At 45.0% G+C, this 20,107-nt stretch overlaps 1 long non-coding RNA gene across 1 annotated transcript in view; it reads right to left on the minus strand.

The window, feature by feature from the left end:
- Positions 1–1,139: 1,139 nt before the first annotated feature.
- LOC308577872 overlaps positions 1,140–20,107 on the minus strand; it is a 206,930-nt gene continuing 187,962 nt past the window's right edge. The window contains exon 2 of the long non-coding RNA XR_014003739.1: positions 1,140–3,146. This is a non-coding gene — a long non-coding RNA (uncharacterized lncRNA). The remainder of the gene's footprint in view (positions 3,147–20,107) is intronic.

The following is a 20,107-nucleotide window of genomic DNA, read 5'->3' on the forward strand; positions in this document are numbered from 1 at the left end:
TCAGCTTCCTTTGAATCCAAACCCTGGATTTCTTGGAAACTTGAAGGTTCAAATACCTTCTTGGAGCTTTTAACAGCTGTTACTGCTATCGTAGCAAACTCATCAGCAAATCTCTTTGGAGGTTTGCCTTTTGTAGCTCTTTGTGACCTACGAATTAGCCTTAAGTCTTCAACACTCTCCTCTTCCTTCTTAGGAGAAAAACGACCTATTGTGAACAATGGTTCCTCCAATTCTTGATCAGAGCTTTCAGAGGGTCGCATAGAGGCTTTCGCACTCTTGAAATCCTCTGAATCACCCGATTCAGTTTCAGATTCAGACTCAGAACCTTCATCAGTGGGTTGTTGTGGTTGCTTTTGACTATCCTCAGTCTCATCACTGTCATCAGGATAACATTGGAAAATTCCCACATTCTCCCCCCACTTTGCATTGTACTCAACACTTCTCGTGAGCTTAATTGTCTTAGAGTCAGTCATCATTATTCTGTAAGACCCTTTCTGATAACCTAGAAAGATACCATGCAATCCACGCTTGTCTAACTTGGAGTTTTGTGGTGAGTGAACCCACATGTCAGAACCAAAAATTTTCATGTGTTTGATGTATGGCTTCTTGCCAAACATCTTCTCATAGGGGGTACAACCAATCGCTGAAGATAACCTGTGATTGTAACTGTAAACAAAACACGAGAGAGATTCGGCCCAATAACTCTCTGGAAGATTGGCATCATGCAGCAAGGTTTTTAACCCTTGAAGCAATGTCTGATTTGCCCGTTCTGCAAGTCCATTCTGCCATGGCGAGCGAGGACTAGACAAATCGTGTTGAATTCCTTTCTCAGTCAGAAAAGCTTCAAACTGCTGAGAAGTGAATTCTCCCCCGCGATCACTGAAAAGAGTCTTTATCTTCTTACCATGCACATTTTCCAACCAAGCACAGAATTCCTTGAACCTAGGAAAAGCCTCTGATTTCTGCTTGAGATTGTACACAAAAATATATCTAGAAAATGCATCAATGAGAACCATGAAGTACCTATTTCCACCCAAAGAGGGCGCTAGTGGTCCAACCAAATCAGCATGAACAATCTGGTATGGTTCCGTAGCTTGCCTACTAGACACCTTACCTTTCGCAGCCATTTTCACCTTGTTTGCTGCGCATGCTTTGCACTTCATGTGGTACCTGCAGGGTTTAATAGTCATACCTTCTACCACGGCAGGCATTTTAGATACTGCCTCAAAATGCAAATGACCAAATTTTCTATGAAAATCATGAATACATTCTGCATGCAAACTTTTGTTAGAACCTGCAATGCAACAAGTGTCATCCTGCACAACATCATCATAATACAAAACAAACAAACGATCAACATATTAAGCATGCAATACATAATCATTTTTCTTTGTGATGATGCACTTCTTGTTCTTGAAGGACACGTCAATGTTCCGCTCATTCAGCTGTCCAACGCTGAGCAGATTATGTTTGGCGTCTGGCACGTAAAGCACATTCTGTATCGATAAGTCCAAACTGTGAAGAACAACAGTTCCGTAGCCTTTACTGGGAATAGTGTGGTCATCCGCCTGGTGAATCGCACCTTCCTGCGGTGTAAAAGACACAAACAGTCTCTTATCGTTGCACATGTGGTGGGTTGCCGCTGAATCAACAACGAAGAAAGATCTTGACGTCTTCTGGACCTCTGCAACCTTTGGAGTGAAGCGTGAAACCATAGCCTTGTTCTGCGTTGTCCTAGACACCGGACCTTTGCCTTTGCCTCGGCCTTTTCCACGCGATGAGCTTTCTCTGCGCTGCTCTGTCTTGGCCCTGGGATATCTGCATTCCCTCTTCATATGGCCTAGACGTCCACACGAGTAGCATTTCACTGCCTTCAAAGCTTTGGCGCCATCTGGTGGTTCCACTGCACTAAGGGACGACGTCTGTGAAGACTCCCCCTTGCTCATGCAGCTAGCACCCCGGCGATCTGCTTCATTTAAAATCACGGCAGTTACAAAGTCCACTGTCAGCTGAGCAGTTGGCTGCACAGCAATCTGGGTTGCAACAGACTCCCAACCTGAACCCAAAGATTGTAGTATCATGAAAGAATACACAGCCTCTGGAAAGTTGAGTCCTCTCTGTTGCAGCTCATGTCTCAGATTTTGCATCTCCATCAGATGTAAACGCACATCTCCACCTTCAGCAAGAGCCATATTATGCAGCTTGTTAAAGTAAAACATTGTGGATCCAGCTTCTGTCCTTAAGTGAGCCTCTCTCAAAGCGTCCCAAATTTCTCTGGCTGAGGTCTTATCACGCAATAGACAGAGCTCTTCTGGGGATACTATCAATGTAAGAGTTCCCCTTGCTTTGGAATCCTTAGCTTCCCATGCATCTGTAACTGGAACTGGGGGGGTTTCTGTAATCACCTCAAACAAACCCTCTTTCCGCAGAATTGCCTCTGCATACAGAACCCAGTCTGCATAATTTTTCTTGTTGAGCTTAGGAATCCCACAAGCATCCTGAAGGGCCATCATGACTCTGGCATTAGCCTTCAGCGTCATATATGCTGCTTTAAATCTTGCTGCGTCACTGCTGCAGCTGCTTTATTCCAAAAGCGCTTTTAAAAGTTACTTTCGATTTCCCCAGCATAGTAACTTGTGCCTGGGAGCCTTTTGCCTATTCCCGGCAAAACGGCTTTAAAAGTTCAAAGTCCAGCCATAAAGCCATTAACTAGAAGCTGGCAGGCTGCCCGGAGCAATAGCACATACCTCATCAATCACTTTTACGCGCAGAGCAGATTCCGATCTGATCTGTCCCTCTGCATTCCGATCCTTTGCCGGCACTCCGATGCGACTTCTGGAGCCGATAACCACGTGTTAGTTTAAAGCAGAGTCCCGTGCCCAGCGGAAGGATGAGGAGTACGTGCTGCATACTCTATATTGCTTTATTTACAGTTCAAAGCTGGTATATTACAGAAAGACATCTTGCCTCTGCCGGAGCAGAAAATGCATCCTCTCTCCTTGACAGCTCGGAGAGAATCACCCAGTGAAACTGCAAAGAACAGTGAAAAACAGGAAACCAGTGTACGTCACATCCAGTCTCCCTTTCCCGTGAGAAACTCCAACAGTACAGACTGTGGAATGTAAACACCTGTCTCATGACAAGCCCTTTCGCTGCACAGTGAAGGAAAGCAGAAACCAACAATCATAAGCTCTGTAGAACAATACCTGAGCTTGATCCACCCTTTTAAAATGCAATCTTTCACATGTGCATAGCATATATCTAAGTGTTTTGTTTTAGGTCTACAATTTTCTGATTCAGTCATACATGATTGATTATCTTCAAATATCGTTACAGTTTCTGGAAAATTTATATGTAGATCATTGTAAAGTTGTTTGAACCATTCAACCTCATTACAAGCTAATATAGGCTAATATATTCTGCCTCCGCACTTGATACTGCTACCAAACTTTGTTTTCTAGAGTACCGTTCAATGGGAGTTTGTTTATACATAAATACAGTTCCAGATGGGACTTTCTTTCTGTAGAAGTCCCCCGATCTGTGTCAGCATAAACACAGAAATCACCATCACTTTGTTCAGATAGTTTAAGCTTATAATGAATGGTTCCTTTAAGGTATCTTAAAACTCGCTTCATTGCATTCCAATCTTGCTGTGTTGGCTTGGACATTTTTCTGCTAAGTATGTTAGTTTCATTTGATATGTCAGACCTGGATATGTTTTCTAAATAAAGCAAACTACCAATTACACTTCTGTATTTGTCAATATCCTCAAATACTTTTTCATCATCTTGCTTTTGATATTCTAGAGTCATTGGAGTAGCAACTGGGTTACAATTATCCATGCCATAGCAGAGCCTGAATTTTCCTACTTTGGCTAATCAAAAAAGAGCCTGATTCATCTCTGTCTATTTGCATGCCTAGGTAATTCTTTACTGTTCCTAAATTGTTAATTACAAAATGTGCTTTCACACCTTTTTCAAACTTGTTTTTCCGCTTATCTGAATCATAAATCAATAAAAGATCATCAACATAAATCACCAAATAAGTAATTCCATCATTATATTTACAAATGTACAGACATTGATCACCTTTGCTTTGCTCAAATCCAAGATTTTTCAACACATTGTCTAATTTCTTGTTCCAACATCTAGCTGCCTGTTTTAAACCATAAATGGACTTTTTTAGTTTGCATACCAGATTTGGATCTTTCACAAAACCTTGTGATTGAATCATGTATATTTCTTCTCCAAATTCACCATATTAAAAAAAACAAAACAGTTTTGATATCAAAATGTGAGACCTTCATTTTCTTTTCTGCTGCTATTTTTAACAATAGCCTAACACTGGAATATTTTGTTACAGGAGCAAAAATAGATTCATAGTCTTCCTTGTATTTTTGTGCAAAACCCCTTGCAACTAATTTAGCTCTAAATCTCTCTACTTGAACTTGTTGTCAGGAGTCCCAGTTTCCGACTTGATAACACAGAAAGTGTGGTTAATTTTAAAAAGAAGATTTATTGCAGTAACAAACAGTCCTCCAAATGGCTCTACAATGCCACCATTCCCAGTAATCATGATGACCCTTCTGACTCCTTCCTTTTCCAACAGGAGATATTGAACTTACAAACCCTAATTCTCTTGTTTTTCTTCCTATCTAACAACCCGCCCCTTTGCCTATTCTTGGCACTTATTGGCTTAGCTCCAGTCTCTTCCTTTTCTGACAAACTACCCATGTCTCTGTTCGCTCCTGTTTGAAACTCCTGAGAGCTTTGGCTGGGTTCCCGCCTGTGCGCAACGTTATCAGTTGGCATTCCAATGGGCAGGGGAGATGGCCCTGGCCAAGGCTCCTCTTGTCTGTCATTTAACCCTCTCTCTTCCTGACTGCTTCCTTCACTGGGAGCTGGCTCATTCATGACACCCCCCTTCTAAGGTCCTCCACTCCTCCCTGCCCCCCCTCCTCGTGAGGGACACTTCTGAAACCTCCCGACCATTCATCCTCTCTTTCTTCCCAGTAACCTCCCCTTGTGGGTTTTCCTCTACTTCCAATCCCCAATCTGCCTAACTCTCTTTGTCTTCTTCCCACGCCTCACACTCCTCCTTCCACCGTCTTGGCTTGGGTTTGTTGGGGTACCTGCGGTGGAACTCCACCTGCAACCTAGGGGCATTTACATTCCCCGAGTACTCCTATGAATCTTCCTCATCCCCGTACCCCTTCCAAGACACTAGATACTGCAATCTCCTCCCCCTCCAGCGAGACTCCAGCAGTTGCGACACCTCATATTCAGGTTTCCCCTCTACCATGATAGGAGGGGGTGGTGACGCCTTTGGTGGTTGATACTCGTGTTCAGGCGTCACAGGAGACAACTAGGACCTATGAAAGATAGGGTGTATTTTCATGGATGCAGGTAGTCGAAGCTTGAACGACACAGGGTTAATTTGCTCTACCACTTCAAATGCTCCCCCCCCCCCACTGATGGTCCAGCTTATGACACCGGCCCTTACTCAGCAAGTGTCATGGTCCGGTTTACGGGCAGTCAAAGTCCCAGCTGAGGGCATTGGGACCGGGGGCAAGATGGCAGGGTGGGAGCAGGAATGGGAGTCCGGAAGCCAGGAATCAGGAAGCCAAGGGTCCAGAGGGCAGGATGAAGAGAAGCCAAGTCACTCAAGATGCACAGGCAGCCTTGGAAAGCAGGAGGGGGACCATTTCATCACTGGAAGAGGAGGCAATTAATCCTATGAGCCCAAGGAGTAGACATATGGGAAAGGTATTAGACAGGAAACAAAACCAGAAATGTAAGGGTTCAGGATATTCCACAGAAGCATGAAGAACTCCTCAGAAGGGTCAACTGAATTGTAAGGTACGGAAGCTCCGATAGTCTCAGTCAGTCTCAGTCAGTTTTATTGCACATAGCCAAAGGCTGCCGCAATGTACACAGAATTATTTGACAATTAAAAGAAAATATACTGAATTGGTAAAAAAAGACTTAAAACATTTATATTATTAAAACATTACATACTCTAAACAAAGCTATAAAAGTACCCCAATGTACAAATAAAAACTTTAAACGATAAAATTCATAAGCTAAAATCATCACATGGTGACTAATGTTAAAAACAATATCAATTAATACAGTGTGCAATTTATACTCAGAGTTTGGTGACAAAGATAGAGCATAGCCTGAGGTAGATAGATAGGATCAAATAAATTCATCTCCTTTACAGTTAATGGCTACCTTGGCTATATAATTTGCTCTAATTTTCCTAGCAGCAGTTGCAAAAATTGCTACCCGCCAGGTCACATACTTATCTGTGTCTGCAAGGAGATATAACATCATATCAAGGGGGTTCTGGCCAGGGGACCCTGTCATTATAGGTACCAAAAATCTTTTTCTTGCATCATTATATAACGGACAGTGCAAGATATAATGCACAAGGTCCTCTACTTCAGAACATCCCTTAATGCAAACACGTTCTTTTTTGGTATGCCTCTATGTCTCCCATCTCTATAAGCAGAGCTTATTGTATTTAGTTGTAGCTCTGTAAAAGCTTTTCGAAGCTGTGCAAAAGTCAATTCATTAAAATGTGTTCATTGACCTCTCTAAGTTTAAAATACAATGGGGCGCATGTAGATGTGCACATAGAGTTTAGATCGTTTTTAGTTGCCACTGCCCTTATGGTTCGTTTAGAAATATTTTTCTGTGAATATAAGGGGAGTTCTTTAATCTCAGTCACTGAGAGGTCATATTTGCCCATCAGTTGGGCAGCATGATGTACCCAGTTTTTAAAGGGTAATCCATTTGAGAGCTCAATCAGGCATTTCTTTGGTAGCCTAGTGTTGTCCATCTGTTGAACTCTAAACCAGTAACAGAGAATTCTTTTATCTATTTGGCTCTCTATGCTCAACATGTGAGTTTCCAACCTGACCATGGCAGATTGCACGTCTTTGGGTAAACCTAAAAGAACTCTTAAAAAATAATTCTGTGGGGGTTCCAGACCGGAGACCTTTGAGGTACCCCAGACCTCTGCACCATATAAAATCTGGGCCATTGTTTTTGCTTTATACACAGATAGAGCTGGGTTGACCAGATTTCCACCTTTACATGCAACGAATTTCAGAATGGCTTTTGCTGATTTAAAGGCTTGCAATTTAATATTGGATAGCTGTGTATTCCAAGATGCCGTTTCTGAATAAATCAATCCCAGATATTTAAACGTATTTACTTGGTTTATGATGTGTTCATCCAGGTGCCAAACATGCTTTTTAGAACGCTTCCCAAATACAATGACCTGCGTCTTATCATAGTTTATAGATAAAGCATTCCTCATGCAATATGAACTTAATTTTGCAAGCAGCCGTCTCAGGCCCACCTGGGTTCTAGATACAAGTACTAGGTCATCAGCATACATTAAAACTGAGAGTTTTTGGTCGAGAATTGTGACAGGGGAAAACTGTAGGCCCTCCAGTTCTTTATTTGGGAAAATTAATCCTGTGTCCAGTCAGGCTTCCCCTGTGCGGCTCTGATCGGGAGCTGACCTGGCAGGAAGAGCAGAGTAGCAGCGGTCCTGCGTCCGTGTGAGATGAGGGATAAATCACGTCAGGAGACAGTTCGGTTCTTATCTCTAGAAGCGTTTATTTACAAGCCATAAATCAGTCACATTCAATCGGAGCTTTCCGGCATCTTTCTCATGCTAAAAGCACACACGCAGCCTCTGAGCTGAGCTGCACCTTAGGCAGAAGCGAAAGCGAGTCTGAACAGCGACACAGACTCTGACGCACTTCTCTGCGACAAGCTCCTCCCAGATACAGGACACCACGGAGCCTGTCAGTTTCAAACTCCACACCCCCTCTTGTCCTGCATCTGGGGACAATAGCCAACAATGCTTTTCCCATACACAGACCCTCACAGAACTCCTCGTGCTTCTGGAAGGTTAATGGTTTTGTGAAACCATCAGCGAGGTTCTTGGTTGAGGGACAGTATTTCAGAGCAATTAGCCCCTCATGAACGCTCTGACATACATTCCGGAAACGTATGTCCAAATGTTTGGTCCTCGCCTTGAATTGCCCCGTCTCGGCCAATTTGAGGCACGGTTGATTGTCTTCATGCACCACAACGGGTAGACAATTCTCTCCACAGATTTCCTCGACCAAACACACATAGAACTCCAGCTCTCTGCAAACCTCTGATAGCGCACTGAACTCAGCTTCAGTAGACGAAAGCGCTATGAGACTTTGCTTCCGGGACCTCCACCCAACTACTGAGTCCCCAAACTTCACCACTAGGCCTGACACTGATTTGCGATCCTCAAGGTTAGCCCAATCCGAATCTACCCACGCGGTCAGCTTGACACCACCCTTAGCTGACATCTTGAGGCAAAAATCTTTGGTATCTTGTAGGTAACGAAGCAACCGTTTAATACCATTCCAGGCCTGCACACTAGGACTTGACGCCTCTCTACTGAGCAGATTGACAGCAAACGCTATGTCTGGTCTGCTCCACTGTGACAGATACAACAGACTACCCAGAGCTGACTGAAAAAGTTCAGTATTTTCGAACACAACGCGTTCTACTTGCTGACACTCCTTCACGTATCCAGCCTCCATGGGTGACTTGGCACCAGCACAATCAGACATCCTGAACTTCTCAAGCAACTGTTCAATCTTACCTTTCTGGTGAAGCAAAAAGCTTCCATCACTTACTCTTGTGATCTCTAAGCCTAAATACGACTTGACGTCTCCAAGCTGCTTGAGCTTGAACCGCTTTCGAAGCTCCTTAGCAAACTTCTCCACCTGTTTACCTGTTTGTGCCATGATCAAGATATCATCAACAAACACCTGAACCACTTGCTGTTTCAAGCCTGAATCTCTAATGTAAAGACAACTGTCTGCAAGAGATTTCTTAAAACCTAGTTCTTCTAAGGCTTCATGTAGGCACATATTCCAATTCCTGGCAGATTGGCGTAATCCATAGATGGATTTGTGCAACCGCCACACGACGCCTGGCTCACTGACTTCAAACCCTGGAGGAGGAAGCATGTACAACTCCTCCTGGAGATCTGAGTTCAGGTAGGCGACATCTACATCAAAATGGTTCACCTTCCAACCTCTCTGTGCTGCTATCGCCAAAAGCGTTCTCAGAGTCTCGGCCCTCGAGGTCGGCGAATAGACCTCCCTCCGTGAAGTGAACACCCTTCCTCTGTGTGAATCCTCGAGCTACTAACCTCGCTTTATACTGTGGTTCTCCAGCTTCTGTGGGTTTAAGACGGTAAACCCATCTGCAACTCACAGCCTGCTTTCCAGCCGGCAGCTGTGTGAGTGAGAACACACCAAGAGACTCCATTGAGTTCATCTCCTTCTGCATCGCCTCACGCCATTTGCTAGCTTCTTCCTGAGGCAACTTCTGAACATCCTCAAAGGATTCAGATTCACATCTAGCCACACCAACCCAAACACTAGTGGCTTCATACCTTTCCGGTGGCTTTCCCTTGGTTGACCTTGCTGACCTCCTCAGCGTGAACTCTGGAACTGTGCCTGATTCACTTGGGTCAACCAGACCACCCCCTGTTTCAGAAACTTCCCCCTCTGACCTGCTGCGCCTTTTTGGCCGCACAGCTGGGTCTGCTGGCGAGGATGGCTCACTCCTTGGCTCAGACTTGACAGAGACCTGTGGAGGGGTCTTGGGACTCCCCTTTGGAGAGGTTCGGAGCCTCTGCCTTGGAGATCCCGGCTCTGGACTCTGTGGCTGTGGACTGTCCACCTCAGCAACAGGTTCAGCTTCGTCCTCCTCCTCTTCCTCATCTGAGTCTAACAGAACATCCGGGTTCCCGTGAAGACGTTTCCACCCACTCTGCTCGCAAAACTCAGCACTGCCACTAATAAGCAGCTTAGACTGGTTACCAGTAGGGTATGCGAAACACCACGCCTTTGAACCCGGCTCATAGCCTACAAAGATCATCTTCCTAGATCTTGGCTCACCCTTTCTACGCATGGCCTTTGGAATGAGGACCCAAGCCTCACAGCCAAACACTCGCAGAAAATCCACTTTCGGTTTCTTCTGATGCAACAAGAAATATGGTGTGTTGCCTACACTGGAATTGTACACCCTATTCTGGAGAAAACATGCTGCCTTATAACTCTCAGCCCAAAAGCGCTGTGGCAAACCCGAGTCTGCCAACATAGCATTCGCTGCTTCCTGTAGTGTGCGAAACTTTCTCTCTGCAACTCCGTTCTGTTGCGGAGAGTAGGGGGCAGTCAATCGATGACTGATACCTTTCTGCCTGAAAAACGATTGCAGCGCAGAACCCGTGAACTCCCCCCCCCCCCGCGCGATCAGATTGAAAGGAAATCACCCTGGTAGAGAACCGCAGCTCTACCGCAGTGATCCAATCCCTGATGAGTGCAGTTGCTTCTGACTTTTGTTTAAGCGAGAAAACGCAAGAATGCCTTGAAAAATCATCAATCAGAACCAGAACCCATTTAGACCCAGCTAAAGAAGGTGTTGGCATGGGCCCTGATAAATCTGCATGCACAAGTTCAAAGGGCTTGCTGGTCCTCCTCTCTGACCTGGGATATGTGCATGTCGTGACCTTTGATTGCTTACAGGCTTGACAATCTAAGTATCTATCACATGCTTTGAACCTGCATCCAATTGTGTTCTCTGCGGCCCTTTTAACATACGACCACCCTGCTTGTCCGAAGCGTCTGTGCCAGAGGTGTAAACAATCATGGTGTGGTGGGACATTTGCACACTGCACTTGAGCGTCTTCACTGGACCTTCCACTAGCCCCATTTTCCACCAGCCCCATTTCCCACCAGCCCCATTTTCAATAGGCATCTGCACCAGAAAGAGCCTGTCTTTTCTCTCAACACTGTAGATCATCTTCCCATCCCTGTAGAAGGAACACAGATCGTTAGAGAACAGAACATCAAAACCATCAGCCATAAGAGCTGATACACTTAAAAGAGAATGAGCAAGCTCGGGGACCACATAAGCTTGCACCTCATGATCTATAAAGGGACAATATAAAAAACCAGTTTCAGTTACCTGTCTCTGAGACCCATCTGCTAATGTGACGTAGCATCCAGTTTTAACTGTCTTGCAGTTCCTCAGGAGCCCTCGGGATGTCACGAGGCAATGAGAGGCTCCCGAGTCGACAACAAGAGATAAAGTGTCTCTCTGGCTGTTTTCCACAGTTGCCAAGGCTTTGCTCGCACTCCCACCGGTTGCCATGGCCACAGCCTCCCCCCGACCAAGGCTTTTGCCTTTTCTCAGAGACACCATCGCAGCTGTGAGGTGATAAGACGCCTTGTCTTTGTTTTTCTCCTGGCCTGCTGCTTTCCCACGTCTCTGCTGGGAACCAGCCCTGGAACCGCCGCTTATCTGCTTTGTTGACATTCCTCTCCAGCCGGTGTCCTTGCCTTCCTGGGCCTCTGCAGAACAATGCCCTTCGCTGTTGGACTTCGCCTCAGAGCACAAACAACTCTTGGAGACTTTGGCTTTCCCAGAGCTCTTGGAACGGCCTGCACCCCCACTCCTGGGTGCCCAGCTGCCTGAGGAACAGACTGCAACTGCCTTCCTCTTCCCAGCTCTCAGCCTCTCTCCCGGACCATCACACAGACGTGTTGAAGCATAGAAACTGCTTACCAAAGCAGTCCCAGCCCCCTCTGGGCTTAGTGCTCTCTCTGGGCATCTCTCAGCCCCCTCTGGTCTGGCTCCCACTGCGGTCTGACATGCCGTTATCAGTGCCTGCCACGCGACCCAGGGCTTCTTCCCTTGGAGCTTTGGCAACAGCCAAGCATCAACACTGGCCCTTAAAATGGCTAGCACCCTTTGCTCTCTCTCCAGAACAGCAGCCACGTCTGCTTCACAAGCTTCCACTGCTCCTGCAGACCTCTCACTGGGCTGGGCTTGGACTGGACCGGCTTGCGTGCATTCCCACAGCTTCCTTTCTGCCAGCCAGTAGTACATGCGCTTACTCCAGGCTTCCCAATTGGCCCCATTCAGTCTTTCGAAGGGGATATTAAAGCTCTCATGGCCATGCTGTGCCTGGGCAGCAGCCATCTTCCACCCACCGGGGCTTCAAGCGTACTCACGTGTTTGCCAGCAATCTGGACCTCCGAAGCAGCCGTCTTCCTTGGCGTTTGGCTCCGCTCTCCAGCATTCCCCACTGCCCTTCCTGGCAGGAGCTCTCAGCAACGCAACGCTGGCAGTCTTCCTCCCTTCTCACACTTGTCAGGAGACGCGTAACTTCCATAAGCTTAGAATCATAGAATCATAGAATCATAGAGTTGGAAGAGACCACAAGGGCCATCGAGTCCAACCCCCTGCCAAGCAGGAAACACCGTCAGAGCACTCCTGACATATGGTTGTCAAGCCTTTGCTTAAAGACCTCCAAAGAAGGAGACTCCACCACACTCCTTGGCAGCAAATTCCACTGTCGAACAGCTCTTACTGTCAGGAAGTTCTTCCTAATGTTTAGGTGGAATCTTCTTTCTTGTAGTTTGGATCCATTGCTCCGTGTCCGCTTCTCTGGAGCAGCAGAAAACAACCTTGCTCCCTCCTCTATGTGACATCCTTTTATATATTTGAACATGGCTATCATATCACCCCTTAACCTCCTCTTCTCCAGGCTAAACATGCCCAGCTCCCTTAGCCGTTCCTCATAAGGCATCGTTTCCAGGCCTTTGACCATTTTGGTTGCCCTCCTCTGGACACGTTCCAGTTTGTCAGTGTCCTTCTTGAATTGTGGTGCCCAGAACTGGACACAGTACTCCAGGTGAGGTCTGACCAGAGCAGAATACAGTGGCACTATTACTTCCCTTGATCTAGATGCTATATTCCTATTGATGCAGCCCAGAATTGCATTGGCTTTTTTAGCTGCCGCGTCACACTGTTGGCTCATGTCAAGTTTGTGGTCAACCAAGACTCCTAGATCCTTTTCACATGTACTGCTCTCAAGCCAGGTGTCACCAATCTTGTATTTGTGCCTCTCATTTTTTTTGCCAAGCGCAATACTTTACATTTCTCCCTGTTAAAATTCATCTTGTTTGTTTTGGCCCAGTTCTCTAATCTGTCAAGGTCGTTTTGAAGTGTGATCCTGTCCTCTGGGGTGTTAGCCACCCCTCCCAGTTTGGTGTCATCTGCAAATTTGATCAGGATGCCCTTGAGTCCATCATCCAAGTCGTTGATAAAGATGTTGAATAAGACCGGGCCCAAGACAGAACCCTGTGGCACCCCACTAGTCACTCTTCTCCAGGATGAAGAGGAACCATTGATGAGCACCCTTTGGGTTCGGTCAGTCAGCCAGTTACAAATCCACTGAGTGGTAGCATAGTCAAGACCGCATTTTACCAGCTTCTTTACAAGAATATCATGGGGCACCTTGTCAAATGCCTTGCTGAAATCAAGGTAGGCTACATCCACTGTGTTCCCTTCATCTACCAGGCTTGTAATTCTGTCAAAAAACGAGATCAGGTTAGTCTGACATGACTTATTTTTCAGAAATCCATGCTGACTATTGGTGATCACAGCATTCCTTTCTAGGTGCTCACAGACTGTTTGCTTAATGATCTGCTCCAGAATCTTCCCTGGTATTGATGTCAGACTGACTGGGCGGTAATTATTTGGGTCCTCTCTTTTCCCCTTTTTGAAAATAGGGACAACATTTGCCCTCCTCCAGTCTGCTGGGACTTCGCCTGTTCTCCAGGAATTCTCAAAGATGACTGCCAGTGGTTCTGAGATCACATCTGCCAGTTCTTTTAATACTCTTGGATGCAGTTCATCTGGCCCTGGAGACTTGAATACATCTAAACTAGCCAAGTATTCTTGTACTATCTCCTTAGTTATTCTGGGCTGTGTTTCCTTTGCTGAATCATTTGCTCCAAATTCTTCAGGTTGGGCATTGTTTTCTTTATCGGAGAAGACTGAGGCAAAGAAGGCATTGAGGAGTTCAGCCCTTTCTGTGTCCCCTGTTTGCTTTTCACCATCTTCTCCTCTGAGTGACCCCACTGTTTCTTTGTTCTTCCTTTTGCTACGAACATACCCATAAAAGCCTTTTTTGTTGCTTTTAACCTCTCTAGCAAGCCTGAGTTCATTCTGTGCTTTAGCTTTTCTGACTTTGTGTCTACACGTGCTGGCTATTTGCTTGAATTCCTCTTTGGTGGTTTCCCCCCTTTTCCATTTTTTGTACACCTCTTTTTTAATTTTAACTCAGTTAAAAGTTCTTTAGATAGCCACCCTGGCTTCTTTAGGCACCTTCCATGTTTCCGTCTCATTGGTATTGCCTGACGTTGTGCTTTTACTATCTCCCTCTTAACAAACTCCCAGCCATCATGAACTCCCTTTCCTTTTAGTATTACTGTCCATGGGATCTCACCCAGCACTTCCCTAAGTTTTATGAAGTCGGCTTTCTTAAAGTCAAGAAATTGAGTCCTAGTATGCTTGGCTGCTCCTTTCCGCTGTATAGTAAACTTTAGAAGAGCATGATCACTCGCGCCTAATGATCCTTCCACTTCTACCCCACTAACCAAGTCATCAACATTGGTTAGGACCAGATCTAAAATGGCTGTGCTGTTCCTCTTGTTGCTTCTCCCACTTTCTGGACAATGAAGTTGTCTGCAAGGCCAGTGAGGAATCTGTTTGACCTTATGCTCTTGGCTGAGTTTGACATCCAACAAATATCCGGGCAATTGAAGTCCCCCATTACTACTATCTCCCTTCCTTTTGCATGCTTGGCCATCTGTTCCAGGAAGGCATCATCTATGTCCTCCGTTTGGCTTGGGGATCTATAGTAAACTCCCACAATGAGGTCTCTGTTATTCTTCTCTCCCTTAATTTTGACCCAAATGCTCTCACTTTGGCTTTGAGGTTCTAAATCTTGGATCTCTTCACAGGTATACACATCCCTGAAATATAACGCCACTCCTCCTCCTTTCTTGTCTGGTCTGTTTCTCTGAAATAGATTGTATCCCCCCATTTTTACATTCCAATCGTGGGACTTATCCCACCAGGTTTCAGTGATGCCTATTATGTCATATTTAGTTTGCTGTACCAAGAGCTCAAGCTCATCTTGTTTATTTCCCATGCTTTGCGCATTAGTGTACAGACATTGAAGTCCATTAATCATTCCCCCGTGTCTCTTATTTAAGGATTTTTTCCTCCCACCACTAGGTCTGCGTGCTGTTTGCTCCATTTGGTCTATGACATTTGGATGATCATCTTCATCAATTGATAGACTCCTACCTTCAGGAGCACTGTCTCCCTCCCCCACATTAGTCAGTTTAAAGCCCTCCTGATGAGGTTTCTGAGATTTTTGGCAAAAACATTCCTCCCAACCGTTGTGAGGTGCAGCCCATCGCTTGCCAGAAGTCCATCTTCAAGAAACTGCAGTCTGTGATCTAAGAATCCAAACCGTTCCTGTTTACACCATTTGCGAAGCCAGCTGTTCACTTCCACTATTTTTCCCTCTCTCCCTCGGCCACATCGTTCAACTGGGAGGACAGATGAGATGACAATTTGTGCATTTAGTTGCTTCAATTTCCTGCCGAGACCCTCGTAGTCTCTTTTGATATTCTGGAGGCTATTGCTTGCAGTGTCATTGGTTCCCACATGAACCAAGAGGAAGGGGTATTTGTCCGTGGGTTTTATGATTCTTTGCAGTCGTTCAGTTACATCTTGGATCTTAGCCCCGGGGAGACAGCACACTTCCCAAGACATCTTGTCAGGCCCACAGATCACTGCTTCTGTTCCCCTCAGTAGGGAATCCCCTATCACCACTACACGCCTTCTCTTAGGTTTGGTCGGGGTTCTTCCGTGAGCTGTCCGTTCCAAGGTCGCCTGCACATTCCCTGAGGACTGACTTTGCTGCTCGTCTTCATATACCTGATCGACTGTAATGAGGGAGAGATCCTCAAATGGAGTCTGCTCTTCGTCTTCCATGCTAGGGGAGAGGACCTCAAAGCGATTGTGTATTTCTAAACAATCAGAGCGAACCCTGGCCTCCTACTTCTTTGAGTCACGTTTCTCCATATATCTGGCTCCTGTGTTGGTGAACTAGCCTCCTTCTCAGGGGAGTCCCCTGTCTCCTCCTTGGTGGAGACGGTGTGCTCTGTTGCTTCCAAGAAGAGCTCCAGCTCTCTAATTCTTTGGAGCGTAGCTACACGTTCCTCCAGTTGCTGGACTTTGTCTTTTAAGAGGGCAATCAACATGCAATTGCTGCAGGTAAAGCTGCCTGCAACCTTTGGCAAGATGGTAAACATTGCGCAGGAACCACAGGCGACTGCAGCTGTTCCCTCCCCCTCCATCCTGAGAACGTGTCGTTGGGGGTGGCTACAGCGGTCCTCCATCATAAAAAGCGCGAAGACAGGACAAATAACTCCCCCCACAAGAAAAAAAAACCTAGGCCTCCCCCAACAAACGTTTGAGACTAGCTCCCCTAAATCTAAAAGATGGATCAAACTGTGTGCGCCGCTAGGTCTGATAAGCTCCTCCCACAGCTAATCCCCTGCCTCAACAGAAACCCTGCCCCCTCTGACCTTTGCACAGGGAGAACAGCTAATCAGCCACAAAGAAACACACACACACAAGAAAACCTTTTTTGCTCCTTCTTCAACTGCTGCCCTGCTAGGTCTGATAAGCTCCTCCCACAGCTAATCCCCTGCCTCAACAGAAACCCTGCCCCCTCTGACCTTTTCACAGGGAGAACAGCTAATCAGCCACAAAGAAACACACACACAAGAAAACCTTTTTTGCTCCTTCTTCAACTGCTGCCCTGCTAGGTCTGATAAGCTCCTCCTTTGGGAAAATTAATCCTGTGTCCAGTCAGGCTTCCCCTGTGCGGCTCTGATCGGGAGCTGACCTGGCAGGAAGAGCAGAGTAGCAGCGGTCCTGCGTCCGTGTGAGATGAGGGATAAATCACGTCAGGAGACAGTTCGGTTCTTATCTCTAGAAGCGTTTATTTACAAGCCATAAATTAGTCACATTCCATCGGAGCTTTCCGGCATCTTTCTCGTGCTAAAAGCACACACGCAGCCTCTGAGCTGAGCTGCGTCTTAGGCAGAAGCGAAAGCGAGTCTGAACAGCGACACAGACTCTGACGCACTTCTCTGCGACAAGCTCCTCCCAGATACAGGACACCACGGAGTTTTAACCCTGTCAGTTTCAAACTCCACACTTTAACCATGTCATTAATATAAAAATTGAACAGGAAAGGTGCCAAAATGCATCCCTGTTTGACTCCAGTAGTGGTCTTAATTCTAGTGGTGAGATGGCCAGCCAGATCCACCTTTACTTGTATTGATGTGTCAGTATATAATGTTTTGATGAGAAATAATAGACGGAGGTCTATATTTGTCTTTTCCAATTTTTGCCACAATGCGTGTCTTGGGACCGTTTCAAAAGCTGACTTTAGATCGATAAAAGCAACATATAATTTTTGCTTCAAATTATGGATATATTTACATAGCAGAAAGTTCAGCACAAAGCACTGGTCCAATGTGGATTTCCCTCTTTGGAAACCTGCCTGGACTTCAGATATCACCTTATTTGTATCTGCCCATTCTTCTAGTCTCCCAAGAAGGAGCCTGGCATATAGTTTGGAGGCTACATCTAAAAAACTAATGGGTCTATAATTGGCAGGGTTTTTCTTATCACCCTTTTTATATATTGAGGCAATTATACTCAACTTCCACCCTTCAGGTATATGACCTGAGCTGTTAATGTATGAAAACAATTTTGCAAAAATGGGTGACCAGAAATCAGGTCTTATCTTATAGATCTCCATTGGGATCATGTCTTCTTGAATTGTGGTGCCCAGAACTGGACACAGTACTCCAGGTGTGGTCTGACCAGACCACTGTATTCTGCTCTGGTCAGACCTCACCTGGAGTACTGTGTTCAGTTCTGGGCACCACAGTTCAAGAAGGACACTGACAAACTGGAACGTTTCCAGAGGAGGGCAACCAAAATGGTCAAAGGCCTGGAAACGATGCCTTATGAGGAACGGCTAAGGGAGCTGGGCATGTTTAGCCTGGAGAAGAGGAGGTTAAGGGGTGATATGATAGCCATGTTCAAATATATAAAAGGATGTCACATAGAGGAGGGAGAAAGGTTGTTTTCTGCTGCTCCAGAGAAGCGGACACGGAGCAATGGATCCAAACTACAAGAAAGAAGATTCCACCTAAACATTAGGAAGAACTTCCTGACAGTAAGAGCTGTTCGACAGTGGAATTTGCTGCCAAGGAGTGTGGTGGAGTCTCCTACTTTGGAGGTCTTTAAGCAGAGGCTTGACAACCATATGTCAGGAGTGCTCTGATGGTGTTTCCTGCTTGGCAGGGGGTTGGACTCGATGGCCCTTGTGGTCTCTTCCAACTCTATGATTCTATGATTCTATGATTCTCCTGGAGCTTTATTAGCTAGTTGGCTTGCGATTAGCCTCTTAATCTGATTGGGCGTGACGTCTGGCAATTCTGGCAGTTCTGATAACTGAGTATAGTAAACTTGTGGGGGTAGGTCAGGACAGGGGCGATATATTTCTGTAAAATATGTTACCCAATCCTTTCCTTGGACAGATGCTTCTAATGAGTAGACCAGCCCATTGGTGCCTTGGGCAACCAGATGCCAAAATTTCCGTGAGTCCTTCTGAAGTGCTGCATCTCCCAATTCTTTCCACTGTTGTTCATAATATATTTGTTTCTTGCTTTTAAGTAATAATTTATAGTTGTTTCGTAACTGGGCTACCTCAGTTTGTAGGGCAAGATTTTGCTTATCCTGTTTTAACTTCAATTTTCTAAGTACCCCTAGCTAGGAATTTTTTGCTATTCTGACATTCCTTATCAAACCAAGTCTGTCTCTTAAACTTTTTGTTTTTTATCACACTAGCTGTGGTCATCAGTGGGCGCATTCGGTTGATTATGTTCTCATAAAGTCCAATTACGTTTCCTGTTTCTAACAACATTTCCCCCTTTAATAGAGCAAATTCATGGGAATCCAGCATCTGAATCATTTTTTCTTGGACCTGTGCATTCCATTTTAACCTTCTATTACCAAGTATCAGATATTCTGTTTCATCCAATAATTTAGTAAAGGCAGGAGAAAAGAATAATGTCAGAGATAACTCAAGTGGAAAGTGGTCACTTTCAGCTCTGGGAATTATCCTGAAGGTATCTCGGTTAACTGGCACATTATTAGATGTTAGGATATAATCTATGGTGCTAGTAAATCCTCTGGGGGAGATAAAAGTAAAATAACCCTCTTGATCCCCTTGACCGTGCCCATTGCATAACAAAAGGTTATGCTTTATTGTAAGTTCACAAAGATGTTTCCCAGCGCGATTAGGGATGGTGTCCATTGCTGCCCTCTGGCAGATTTCAGGTTCGTCCTCCAAGTTTAGACCAGATAATATTGTATTTTGTGGGGAAACAAGGCCGATCCGGGCATTGAAGTCACCTCCCAAGATAAACTGAGGGTTAGGTGACAGAGAGTCTATACTTTCATTTATTTATTTTTAAATTTTTAAATTTTTATTTGTTTTGCTATATCAAACTTTAAAACAAACAAAAAAAACATACATCACACATACAGACAAAAAAGAAATACATAAAAAAGAAAAATAATAATAAAGAAAACAAAAGAAAAAACATCTCCTAACATAAGATACCAACAAATTAGGTTACATTTACTAAATAACACACAACACTAATTGACTTCCCTTCATCTCGGTTTCAGAATATATTATATGATTTTTTATCTGCAGTTTCTTTTCCTTAAAAAACTCTTTACATCACAAGTGTTACGTCATACCTACTGTAATTTTTAGATTTTTTACCTCTGTTTCCATGTATGTCATAAATGTATTCCATTCTTTGTTAAATTTTATGTCTTTTTGATTTCTTATTTTATGTGTCATTTTTGCCAATTCTAAATAATCAATTAGTTTGGATTGCCACTCGTTTATAGTTGGGATTTTTGATGTCTTCCAATTCTGCGCTATTAGGGTTCTAGCAGCCACTGTCGCGTACTGAAAGAGTGTTTGATCTTCCTTTTTGATTTCCTCTCCAATTATCCCCAGCAAAAAGGCTTCAGGTTTTTTTTATAAAGGTATTGTCAGGGAA

The sequence above is a fragment of the Podarcis bocagei genome, assembly GCF_964188305.1.
Source record: "Podarcis bocagei genome assembly, chromosome: W".
Classification (NCBI taxonomy): Eukaryota; Metazoa; Chordata; class Lepidosauria; order Squamata; family Lacertidae; genus Podarcis; species Podarcis bocagei.